Raw genomic sequence first — 14,675 nt, 5'->3', positions numbered from 1 at the left:
TTTATCTGCAGAGGCAGCTGGAAACACACACACACACACACGGGGAAGGGCCGGGAGTCGAGACCCCTCGCCTTACCTACGCCAGAACTCATCACTACAGCATGATGCATTTACAGAGCGTGCTACCTAGAGATTACAGAGCACAGCACTGTCAGGGGCAAACTGGGTGGGTGGCTTGTCATCCGTGAAGGGAACAGCTGACACATAGCCAAGGTATGTGTTGCGAAAGCCGTCTAGCAAAAGCATGTTCATCTGCAGGAGCAGCTGGAAAACACACACACACACACACACACACACACACACAAGGAAGGGCCAGGAGTTGAACCTACGCTTCTACCCACATGAACTCACTGCAGCATGATGCATTTACAGAATGCGCGTACCGAGATTAGCTGAACACAGTACTGTCAGGGAGGCACTTACCCCTCGTGGGTGGTATCATCTGCAGAGGCAAAGGCAACCCGTTTATGAGAATGAAGACAGAGTCGCGTGAAATCACACAGCGCCAATACCATCCCAAGGTGGGGCTTTACAGTGCAACGCGGTAGTGCTGCAATCGGAAATACCAACGCTAACTCACGGAGCAGTACATCCGCGACATGGATCGGGATGCACTGGCTGATACAGTATATCCTATGAGGGCATCCGGCATGCATGATGTGGCAAGCAGCCATTGTGGCATAACAACCACATATGACTCCACCTGGATGGTCACCATGTGGCTAAGTGCAGGATGTCGTTAGCCATGGCTTCTGCGCCTAGTAGCAGACGCCGGTGCCGACTGTAGTGTGTACCCCTGAATGGTGTACTGGCCATGCTCTCACACTCAGCGGTTGCGAAGGCGAGACAGACATGCTCACGGGTATCAACGCAGATGGGCGCGGTGTGCACTGTACTGTGTGTCCATCTACACAGCTGCTTACTGGGCATGCGCAGACACATAGAATCTGCACAGTGCAGACATGCATATACATGGGCGGAATCGCTGGGATGCAGAATGTGGACCATCGTGGTGTGTCCACCCACACAGCAACCCGGCCATGCCACAGATGGTGGTTGCAAAGGGAAACAGGCATGCACATGGGTATCATGCAGGCCAGGCGCTGTGTGCACTGTACTGTGTCCATCTACACAGCTGCTTACTGGGCATGCTCAGACACTTAGAAATCTGCACGGTGCAGACATGGGGGCGGAATCATGGGACACAGAATGGACCGTCGCGGTGTGTCCGGCCCACACAGCAGCAACTCCAGCCATGCCACAGACGTGGTGGTTGTGAAGGAGAAACAGGCATGCACATGGGTATCAATGCAGGCGGGCGGTGTGCACTGTACTGTGTCCCATCTACACAGCTGCTTACTGGGCATGTTTCAGACACTTAGAATCTGCACAGTGCAGACATGCATACCGTTACGGGGCGGAATCAATGGGGAATGTGGACCGTGCAGTCCACCCACACAACAGCACCCAGCCATGCCACAGATGTGGCGGTTGCGAAGTGGAAACAGGCATGCACACGGGGTATCAATGCAGGCGAACGGCACGGTGTGCGCTGTACTGTGTCCATCTACACAGCCGGGCTTACTGGGCATGCTCAGACGCTTAGAATTCTGCGTGGTGCAGACATGCATACACATGGGGCGAGAAATCATGGGAGGGCAGAGTGTGGACGTGGTGATGTGTCCACCCACACAGCAGCAACCTCGCCATGCTCACACATGTAGTATAGCATGCTACGCCCGGCAATCCAGCAGCCGGGAGTGCACACACCAAGTCATGGCCAGGTAAACCGTACACACGCATGGGGTGGACACATGCAGTCACGATCCTGCGTACACAGATGACAGCACAGGCATCATGGGTGCAGGCTGGTTTATGTACACACTGCAGTGAACACTGTGGCTGCTATGCCAGCACCATGTCATCGGTGCAACAGTAGCACCTCACGTCCAGCAACTGCATGTGACATATGTCCAGAAGACTATGTGGCGCGGTGTCGTCAAATCATCTGGAAATACACATGTACTATCAATGATCCCACAGGTGTGATGTAGTCCACCCATACGGTATACATGGACAGGCATGCTCCACACATACCATGGGCCTGATACAGATACACGGCACATGGCTAATACACTGTGCCACGGTAGCTGTACCACAGTGAAACAATGTCCGGATATGTCACATATGTGATTTCCTGGCTGTGTATGGACTGCATGCAGGACATCTGAGAAGCCGATGTACCATGCATAACACAGGCGTACACGCGGTGATGCTACACACACGAAGGAGGCGGACACATGTCTGTGGTATGCAGCCCTCTACAGGGTGTAGTGGTGTTCACTGGGACACATACCTTGTACGGATTTGCCTGTGACAGCTGTGATACCATACCAGTCCATGTTCCATGTATGTTTCGACACACATGTCACAACGTAGCAATGCATACACACATAGCAACAGGGGATACATGTGACATGTACTGTGCTGGTGCAGCCGTGCATGAGCGGTGTCCGTAACACAGTTGCAACCCCCTACCACATGCATGCCCATCATGGGGGCTGTCATATGGTGGCGGTGTATAGTAACAGCACGCATGGCAGTCTGTGTACACCATGTGTTTAAACACCTGTCCACATGCATGTGTGCAGGTGCTGGTCACAGGTGTGTCACACACCATCCTACCCTGCCATGTGCATACAGTCTGCTATGTCGCTTTTACCGACAGCTGCCATAATGCATACCCATCGGCCATGTGTCATCGACCATATGTCACATGGCCACTGTAACCCCTACCACCTCCCAAGTGCAAATATTGCTTTGCTGCGCAGATACAGTGGTAGTCGCAGGATGCACCACATACCGCTGCACGCCTGCACATATCCCCATATGGCGGGTGTGGCATTCCCTAGCACCAACATGTGTGCAGGAATGTGTGCCATGTATGCCACAGATCGGGGGGACTATGTGCCATGTGCCACACATCGCTGTACACCATGGTAGAGATCTGAACCTACCTCAGTGTGGGGTGCATCGATGTGGATGGTGCAGTACATGCAACACGTCATCCCTCCGTGTAGACATGTGTGGTCACCACCATGTCAGTGTGTCAACATGTGTGTATACTGCCTGCCTGTTGTGAGGGTGTATGCAGATATAGTGTTGTGACTGGACACTGACCACACAGGGTGACCATCCCGTACTGGTACTGCATTGTACAGCCCTGTCAATGCCATACCTGTGAGCCTTACTGGCCACCTGTGCAAGACCAACCCCTGTGACATGGCGCATGGGTGCATTGTCTTGTGAGGGTGCTGACCACACAGACAGGTGTCCCCATCTGCACACAATGGTGTGTGTGCCATAGAGGTGTATGCACCGTGATTGCGGACATATTCCTGTACCGGTACAGCATCCGACTGCTGCACACCGTGCACCACAGCTGACAGGTGACACCTGCGGTCACTAGCCAGCACACTGCGTACGACACCTGCAGAATGTCACCATACCTGTACTGTGTCATGCGATGTATGTGATGTCTCTCTGTCACTGTAGCCTGTGGCACTGACCACAGGCGTCAGGTGCAATGTAATAATATTGGACATGTGCATCATGTACGTGTAAACAACGTTACACTGTATCTGGCTCAGTGCTCCGCGGTTTTGTGTATAACCTCTCTTCTTGCAATCCCGACTGTCTGTTCTCTTCATATCACAAAGCTCTGCACCTGCTCCCATAGTATTCCTACATGGGTAAAAGTACATGTATACTAAATGGAGTACTACACTTGGCCTAGAATCCCCTTGTGTACCCACTTCCCTATATAAGGTGCCTTCTGACCGGTTACTGCACAGCGAATGCATTCACGTTCTCTGGCATGTCGAAGGGTCAATTGCTAGCGACCTCTCCTGTTCAGATGGTGAATCTGGGCATCCTGGGCACTATTACAGGTGCCTCATGGACACCGGACAAGCCGCACCTCCCAATGAACATAATACATGTGACAGATGCAACTATATAGCCAGACAGGGGCTGTGCTCTCTCAAACCATGACCGGCAAGACCAAGCGGGAGGGAGGACACCATGCACCACAAACCCAGTGTCACATGTGACTATTGCAAATGCTAATCAAACACATGAACACACTAAGACATACCTGGAGGCACTGTTAAAACATGTCACGAACTACTAGAGCCCTCTGAAGCAGACACACAAGCAACTGCCTCCACAAGACATAGGACATGCAACACATAGTTCTCAACGTCAGTGTGCTAAACAGTCAGAGCCCCAAAGGCAACACACTGCCAGACACACTTGTAATGGGTGACGCCACTGTCGAACACGGCGTCCCTACTCACCAGACTGAACAAGGGAATGATCACAGTAGGCTGCCTGCTGGGCGCTGGAATCCACCACATAACACACGCACTCAGGTCACTCCGCAGCATGTACAGGTATGACGTGGTCATTGCCCATGCTGGTGTCAACAACTGGAGACATACCACCCTGGGATACATTAAAGGAGACATAGAGGGCCACTCAGATTGTGTAGCCCAGGCCGGCATGTCCCTGACCCTGGGCAGTATCCCACCCTCATCAAGTATGATGCCACTATACTGGCTCCAAGTGGTCACCCTTGATACTGTGCCTGGTTACCGGTGTCAGTCTGAGGGGATCCAGATTCCTCATACCTGGGATGACATGCTTGGCACGCCACGCCCCGCCATGAGTATGGCTCGCACCTGTCGCCCCTGGTCTTCAAGGGTTTGGCTAAGGCACCTGCCACCCCCACAGTGCCCACTGCAGGCAAGGCTGGAATGATAAACCTACCACCCTACACTACAAACCTGGAGAACAGACAGGGTAATACTGCTCAGTGCCAGTGGTCTACGCCCAAGCTGCACACCCTCAAATGCCCTCCTCAGTATGGGGAACATCGATGTCAGTGCTGTGACTGAAACATTGATCAGGGCTGCTGAGAGCACCCCAGCACTATTGGGTCATACCCCATATCATGCGTTCAGGACCATAACCCGGACCTAACACAGAAGGAGGGGGAGTCTCCATTTCCATGAAGGATACACACACCTCCAGGTTGGCAGAAATGCATGTAGCAGTGGGGAATATCCAGGTGCAATTAACCATGGGTAGGATTGCCCTACAGTTTGTTGCATGCTACAGACCACACTCCCAAACCCAGGATACCTGCACAGCCTTCCTGAAGACACTGGTGAGTGTGAATGCTCTCACAACACCGTCATATTGGGTGACATCAACCACCCATACATAGACCGGGAACATTTCCCAGGACACAACACCCTACACCAAAGGTTCCAGGTGTTCATACACCTGCATGCTGTGGAACAACCATGCACCATACCCACAAGGGGGGGAAGTATACTAGTTCTGATCATCACACATGGGGACGACATGCTCCACACAGGAAGTACATCCCTCAATGGTGAGGTCAGACCATATAGTGAACTCACTGGAGATCCACATCCTGCACCCAACACCGGCATGGGAGACCACAGTGACGACCTCTCCACAGCGAACCACACACATCATACGACCGGTGTGGTACCCTACAAGGCCTCCATGCCAGTGGTAAACACAGGCCACACTGATGAAACCCTTATAAATGCCTTCTATGAGCACCCCCAGGAATGTCTGCACCAAGCGATCCTGATAACATCAGGACCTTGTCCACCGAAGGCAGGCACATGGTCTGGTGGACCCCAGCCATTGACAAACTGTACAACAAGAGTTGAGAGCTAATACATGACAGAGCAATATCAGTACCAGGGAAGGCATCACTGATTAATACCGGCGTTAACATACAATCACTCATACAATCATCCAAGGCCACCTGTGGGACTGGTACTGCAAAGGACACATAAGACAACCATAAGGCCTTCCTTAGCTATGGTAGGAACATGGGTGGAAGCACACAGTTATGCCGAATTACTCCAGAATGGTACAATGATCACTGAACCCACAGACATTGTCAACAAACCAGCGGACATGTTCCATACCGCCATCTACCATCCCAGAGGGGCGTATCCATCCACCAGAGTCTAGCCTCCCAAACATCCCGTATGCCCAGGAGAGAGCTGATATCTGTTAAGCAGTGAACACAGCATCAGTGGGAATAGATGGTGTCCTCAAGCAAAGCACACAACCTCATTGAGTCCTCACCCCGTGCAGACTTAAGGCCGTTGCTCATCTTAGCTCAATACGTGGCTACGCCCCCGATGGCGCATGCGGACGCTGTGGTCCCACCACAATTAGTAGTGCTCTTATGGACTCTATACATCCTCGCCCTATCAGCTTGACAAGCCTTGTCTGCAAGCTGTGGGGGGAGGTCCGCTGGGAGCCCATAAATAAAGACATTGGTGTACAGCAACACCGAACATACCGACATCGGTTTAGTCAAGGGCAGAGATCTGCCTCCAAAACCTATTCACCTGTTTGAGGAGTCACTAAGGCTAATAATGGGGGTACATCGGTTTGCAAAGACTACCATGACCTGGTGGGAGTATTCAAACTACCGCATCACCCAAAGGCTCACCAGCATAGATGTAGAGACATATGTGTCACACGATGGTTTGCCAACTGATGGAGGTCAAACCCCCACAGGGTTTGTGTTCCTGGTGCTGCGTCAGACTCCAAGCCGGTCCCGAGTGGTAGTTCATTGGTGGCTCAGTCCTGGCCCCCTCCTGTTCAGCATTCAACTTTCCAATGTGCATGCAAACACAGGGGGATTGTGGGAGACAAGGTATGCAGATGACTGCTGCACACCACCATACTCCGCCTCAACCACCCCATCGAACCACGGACAGCATCCACCTGGGGTCTCATAGAAATGGATAACTGGTGCCAAACCTCATGACCTGATACGCACATGCCAGGGAAGGTATAGATCTACCCTTTGGGAAAGACATGTTCGTCCCGATTTACCATATAGGTGGTAATCCATTAAACATGGTGGGCGTGCTCTGTGGACTCTATACATCAAACCTGTCGGCTTGACAAGCCTTCTCTGCAAAGCACTCACATTGCCAATATTGGCTGGAAAGACATTCCACTGTGGCCACCTGGTCACGAAGGATTCACATCCACATCAGGCTAGGTCATTGGCAGATCCTGTACTCTTCACACATCAGACCAATGATTGCGTACAACGCCACATTTGGAATGTACCTAACCTGACACCTGCAGCACTCGGAAGGACCTCAAACGTTCCACAACACATGGATAAAGGTGCTGAGACATATGTCACACGCTGCCCGACCGAGGGGACTCTGGCTGTATACCTTCTCACCCCGTCTGCTCTGAGGTGATCTGTGCCTGACATACACGGCCATGTCTGACCTGGGTGACATGGACATGTTCCACCTCCTAGGCTCCAAACAAACACGGGCACAGAAGCAACTTACAGAAACCTCAACACGGACATAAATAGGACATGCTGGAGGGACAGGGTCATCGCCAAGAGACCCCCTACAACATGGAAAAGATTCCCAGCCCATGTGAAGCAGAGCCCCTGACTGACTCTGTCCAAGAGTAATCCTGACGTGTGGATGTGTGATCATAGGTATGCACCAGGCATCATCTCTGTGTCACTGCTGGATAGAGGGACAGCGGACCGATGGATGTAGTATCCTCATCCTAAGGAGTGGTGAAAGCCACACACACTCTGGCTAGGCTTACACATGCCGTAGGGCACATAGCCTGGTATGTACCTATGCACCTATGTACCTATGTAGGGGTCCATGCAGGTTGCGGGTTCCTGTGGTATGCTGATATTGCCAGATGTGCCTGTGGGTAACCCACAGCTACGTGGGGACTGATAACAGTGCTCCAGTAGGCACATGCAAGTACACCATATTTGGCATACAGGTTAACAGAACCAGCATGGTGCTACACATGTAACCAATCACGCATACCGTGTACACAGCTCAATGTATGCTGCACCTGCACTACATGGTATGTCTGCTGCATGATGTCAGTACACAACCCACGCCGCATCTAGCACCTGTCACCTGTCATACACAACCACTGCAACATACACATCACGCACTATCACGGACACAGGTATCACATACACCTCTCACTATCTGTCCACCCTGTGCATCAGAATATGTTTGCATAACCGTGCACCGATGGTGTGGATGACAGTGCTGCGGTGAGGCTTCATCATATGCACAGGGTGATATGTGTGCCAGGGCATAAACTGTACCAATGGATGACATCATGTGTGTGTGTAGGGCGGTGCATTTACTGGGCATGACTGTGCAGAATGCATGTGGATGTGGTGGAGCCCTACAGGTGTGTCTGCTGTGTGTGGGTATGTGTGTACAGTTCAGCCATCTGTGATGCCTACGGGGTATACTTGGCAGCCCCAGACTGTACAGTGCAGGTTGTATGGCTCACTGTGTCCGCCTGCGGCCACGTGACCCGATGCCTGCCTGGGGTCACCACGGGCACTACGGGTGGAGGTATGGGTGGCGCTCTCTCGATGACACATGTCTGCTGGAACTGTGTCCACACTGGGACTATTGGGGCCATGTCCACGTGGCCTGCTGTGTCCTGGTGTGGTTGGTGTAACACCAGCTGCACTGCTGCTGCTACGGCACTGTGTGAGTGGGCATGAGAGGTAGCACGCTGCGTTGACCTGCACTAGGTGGTGTTGCTGGCCTATGGCCACATGTCCTATGCCTCACCCCACCAGGTGTTCCAGCACAGACAGCTCACGCTCATGGATTGACATGCCTCGTCGAGGATTCCAACCATCTCACCTAATACGCCTATCCAGGACATCGGCAAGTTGCTGTTGAGCATTCGCCAATGACTGGATGTTCTCATTTAGGGAACGGATTGCGGCCCTCTGCAGCCTCTGCCCTTCTTGGTTCTGCCATTCAGCACGTGCCTGTGCCGCCATTACAGTCTGGAACATGTGTCTGGTGATACCAGCTGCTGCACCCTGTACGGCAGGTGCATGTCTACCAGAGCTCCTCCTACGTGCAGCACCAGCCACATGCCTATGTGGCACATCACCAGTCATTACACTGGCAACATGGTGTGTACCTGCACCTTCTGTAGCCACCACACATTCCTGCTCAATGCCAACAGACGCTGACTGTCCTTCCTCTATGGGCAACGGTGATGTGGTATGTGTCGGCATCTGAACCGTGTGCGGAGATGAAGGGGACATAGGTGGAATGGTAATCAATGGCACAGCTTCTGCCCGTGACAACCCTGCCTGTGCCTCATGCATATGGTCATCACCGCTAGTATCTGTGGGGACACTAGACATGCAGACACACACGCAGACACACACACACACACACACACACACACACACACACACACACACACACTCAGACACACACACGCACGCAGACACACACATGCGGAGACACACACATGCTGACACACACACGCAGACACACACACATGCAGACACATCATGCATGTGATATACTGAATGGCATGCAGCATTCCCACACCACAGCTCAGTGAATGCAGGCCAGACATTAATAGTGGTAGTATGCATACTGCCCTGGGGTGCACACTACATCAAGCAGGTGTCATTTCAGTAGGCATGCAGTACACATTCATGGTAGTTTGCATGCATCACCGTGATACACCGTGTGTACAGGCGGGTTAACAGTACACATGGCTGGCATCACTTTGTCGTATACTCCGTAACATGTGCGATAACGTGTGGACATGTGACAATGGTGTCCCACCACATGCACCACATCAAACTGGACGTTACAGTGCGGTGTTATGTGTACAGGCTACAGATAGAATGCATGTGTAACAAGGATGTCTGTGCAGGTGTGGTTGGTGTGAGCTGTTACATAGCTATACAGTGGGGAGTACAGGCACTGTGCCACTGCATGGCAGCAAGACACAGGTATGTTTCTGTGCGATGCGTAACATGGGCGCATTGCATTGCCATGTCTGCAACACAGTTATGCTGCTGTTCCACAACGCGTATATGGTAGACATTGGTGGCACCTCCAGTGGCTGCAGACAGGCGTGCGTTTGTCTGATGTACCACATCAGATGCGGGGGGTCCACTACAGCTATGATCGCGCTATGTGTGGGCAAAGTGCAACAGTACTACCCACTGCAGATGTACTGTGTGGCAACATGCCTGTGGGTATCACCCATGGCCATGTTTGACTGGGTCATGGACAATTGTGTGATGGGCATCATGTACACATCCCTGTGGTGGCCCATGTGACATACACCCATACTAGTCTGAGGTGTCACAATCCCGAAGGCTATGCAGACATTGTGGATGTCTGCTGCGCATTCACATAGGTCATGTCATGGTGTGACAATGTTGCAGACAGAGCACCACGTGCATGGGACATGTCATGTGCCATGTCACAACTTGTGCACACAATGCAGGGGCATAGGTCACATTGGTAACACCTGTGTGCTGGCCAGATCACAGCTCACTATGTGATACTGTGTGCGTACCGCAAATGGCATTCCGATGCATACTACACATGCAGCCATTGTAGAACACCTCCACCATTGTATGCATAGCTGACTGCACATATCACACCGATGGGTTATGTGGTGTCATGCCGGTGTATACTAACGGTTGTATCTACTGTATATGGGTGGCGTGTGTGTCAGGTGGTGCAACCTGTATACCGTGACTGGAGCAGACCCAGGTGTGCATGTCATACCTGGCCACATGGAGAATATCTATACACTGTAACATGCCTATTACTAGCAACAGTCTCACCTGCGACGGACCCATGGCTGTGTGACATGCCAGAGGTACCTGTATAGTGGCGACACAACAGTATACACATTATCCATTACTGTAGCCACAGTAAGCACTGTGCATGTCACATCATGTACCTGTGTGGTAGCATGTTATGCACACATGTCTGCAAACACAACGGCATACTGTAGTATGCAGCTTGTGTATATACCTGGCATGTGTTGGTACATTATGTGGTGTGCTGACACCCACCTACGTCAGTTATCATACACACATGCAAGACTGACTTACCAGGCAGCTACAGGCTCGTTGGTTGGGAGACACCCACCTCCAAGATGGCAGCGAGTGTTTCTGCATGATGTTCCCTGGGTGTCCCCAGACTGGCCAGGAGCTCCTCCGTGTGTGTGAGTGGGTGCTGAGTCGGTGGCCCACCACCTGTCCCACCTTGTTCTCTGGCGATTGCAGCGGCACGCTGTTTTGCGTGCCGTATTAGGTCTGTGCAGTGTTGGTGGATCTGCTGGTAGGTGCGGTTGTTGCCACCCACATTGTTCACCCTCCTGCGCATATCCTGCCACACATCGTCCCGCTGCTGTGCTTGTTGTGGCACATGGCTGAATAGTAGCTCGTAGTTGTCATGGAGCAATGGTATAATCACGTCATCCTCCTGGTGGCTGAAGGCTGGCAGCCGGGAACGTGGCATTATCTGTAAGACATAATGATGGTGACAGGTCTCATTTACACTGATGTACTGGCATACTGCTGGACATACATTGCTATGACATGTACGACATCTGCACGGTAATCTCTGCGATGCATCATGGCAGTGACACAGCTGACGTGTTGCCATCACACCATTAAGCAGTGGGTATCATATTATATCTGTGTGTCAACTCATCACACTGTACACACACCATGTTGATGGTAGCCTGTTGTGGACATGTGTACCTGCCTGCACCTGTGTTCATACCAGTTGGCACATGTCCCAATGTGCACACAGTTCTACTGTTCACCTGGATGCTGTGTATATGTCACTAGGCATCACGTACGCAGCCATTATGAACGTCAGCGGTGGCACTGCACACATACACATGGACACCTGTACATGCATGTGTTGTGCCATGTACATCTACACAGCACTGTACGGGTGTTGGACAACCTGCCATGGCTCACCTGTATTGCACATGTGATACACATGGGACATTGTGTAACCATGTGACATTAGCAGGAAAGGTCATGCATAGCATGTGCGCGCGCACGTTGTTCACACCAACACAGCACCTGTGACACCACAGGGTGCATCAGTGCCACATTACTGCTGTGGACGGTTGATAGTGCAAGTGCCATTTGTCCATCACACCATGTAGGACTGTGATAGCATGTGCAGCCTTGCTGGGCAGGGCTGCATGGTATGGCAGGGTATGTCACATACATGGCACTGGGATGTGTCCCACCTGGGGGGTACTGATATTGGCAGGGTGGCTGTCCATTCCATATGTCATTGCTATGTGTATATGGACATTACACATGTCTATCATCATGGTGTGGACAATGGCCTTCTGCAAGGTAGGCTGCACGCTGCTTGGTGGGGGTGTGTATGGTGCATGCAGGTATCGCACATCCATGCATACACATTACCCCTGACAGGTGCTATGTGCTGTGATATTGTTCAACACAGTGCTGTATGTGCCCACACACTGCTATCCCATGCACATGGATGGTTGCCTGGCCTGACATGGGTACCACATATGTCTACATCCAGTGCCTGCTGCCACCCCATGTCAGCTGGTGCACCACACAGTGCCATCCCTCCCACAGGGGCGTGGTGTTGGGCACAGCATAGGTATCCATGTGGGGACAGGGATGTTCACATAGCAGGGGCACTGATGGTATCATCCATCGGACCATACACGTATGACGCACACCTCACACACACAGCCCATTCAGTATGTTGTTTGCAACACTGACACAGCTATACTGCTAGGCCAGGGACATTCCCAGATGTACATACACAGATGCATGAACATCTGTCTGTGGCATGGGCTACAATAATGGTGGGGTTCAACACATAATGTGTTTGAGTGTGGCTGGCGCAGACCTTCTGTGCACACGTCTACACAGTAAGCCTGTTCTACAGTAGCCAGCGGTGATGTGCTGTGCACATGTCAATGCTGCACATTGTGTTGGTGTCTGTCTGTCCACAGGCCAGTGGTGGGACACACAGGGGTATTTGTGAACATATATGCATGCCACCCTGTACTGCTGTACTGCTGGCTTCTCGGGTGCTAATGTCATGGACATGCACACCTTACCCGAACAGGTGGTGATGGGTTGCCACCACTCATCTCCCTCTTATGGGTTGCTATGATCCAACACCTCTTTGTATTGTATGTTCAAAGACTATGCACCTGTGTGGGGCATGTGGGCATACAATGCACTACTGTACCTTGCACCCATAGCAGAACATGTCATCACACAGGTACACTGGCAGCCATACACTTCACAACACAGCTTGATGATTTGTACAACACGCAGTTGTAACACACGCATATCCTGTGGGACATGGTCATGCTGCGGGCATGTCCGTCACGCATCACTGCTACCCTTGCTACGACGGATATGTAGTACATGTGGCAGTACAAACAACAACCTCATGTAGTCGTGCAATGCCTCTACCTACATGGCGGTACTGCCTGTGGGGGATATGCATCTGCATTCATGTTATGGCCATAGCGACAGTTGTACATTGATATGTGCAAATATACCTCATTTGGTGTTCTGCATGCATGTTCAACATGGCCTTACTGTTTGTGTCTGTCACACGTCATTGCTGTACATGGTTTACATGCCAGCCATGGCGCGCATTGTGTGATTCCATGTACTCTATTGGGATACCAGTATTATATTAATATAACGGCGTATTCCAGCCATCACATAGCCTTCCTAGATTACTCTGTTAGCCAGCCAGTAGGAGGTGTTCTGCCATCTGCACATAGGTCACACAGTACGAGGGCGGCTGACACCCATTCTGGGGACAGGGTTCTGACAGCTGTGGATGGGTGTGATGCTGTTGACAACCATGACTGCGCCTGATGGTCACATCTGGATGGGTAACATTCACAACACACACCTACCTTCACGTAGTAACACATCATCCACAACAATGGACATTCCTGCCAGAACAATGTGTGCAGTATGTCTGTATGACCACTGCAGGCACCACTGTATATACAGCACCAGTGTATATCCCGTGGAACCATGGGTTACACCATTCACAACACACCTGTTTCAGATGACCCTGTTGTGGATCACAGTGCAGTTCCACACATCATGTTACAGTAGGCATCATGCACTGATATGTTGGGGATGTGTGAATGGCTGTGCAACTCAACATATGCACACATGACACATCACCTGGTACAACATGTCTGTCATACAACATGTTATTGTGACCGCCCTGTGATGGCATTATACAGGCTACGTGTACTGGGACATGTGATGGCTCACCGGTATATTCACCCTCTGGGTGTGTGTCTAGCCAAGTGTACAGTAGGCAGTGGTCTGAACACAGGGACACTGTACATTGACCTACTCTGTCACTGCAACTGTTGACTATGCTCATACTGTACTTATACAGGCATGTGGTATCTGACCACTATGACAGTCCTGGTCGACCACACTGCTGTGGCACACATGACCTGCGGACATCTGCCTGGAGTGTGGAGCACACATGTACATCTTCACATGCTATACGGCCTCTGTGGCGGTGTCACATGACTGTCTCCAGCAGGGCTGTAACAGGCAGGCATGGCATGGGCTCATGTGGGACAATGCTTGCACCTTCCACTGTGCTGCACACAAGCAAGGCACACACACTACTGCATGACTCACATTTATCTGCGGTGCCTGGGACCTGCCTCCA

Source organism: Protopterus annectens, chromosome 13.part0, assembly GCF_019279795.1.
Source record: "Protopterus annectens isolate FY-2018-M chromosome 13.part0, PAN1.0, whole genome shotgun sequence".
Taxonomy (NCBI): Eukaryota; Metazoa; Chordata; order Ceratodontiformes; family Protopteridae; genus Protopterus; species Protopterus annectens.
Note: the sequence above shows the minus strand (reverse complement) of the source record.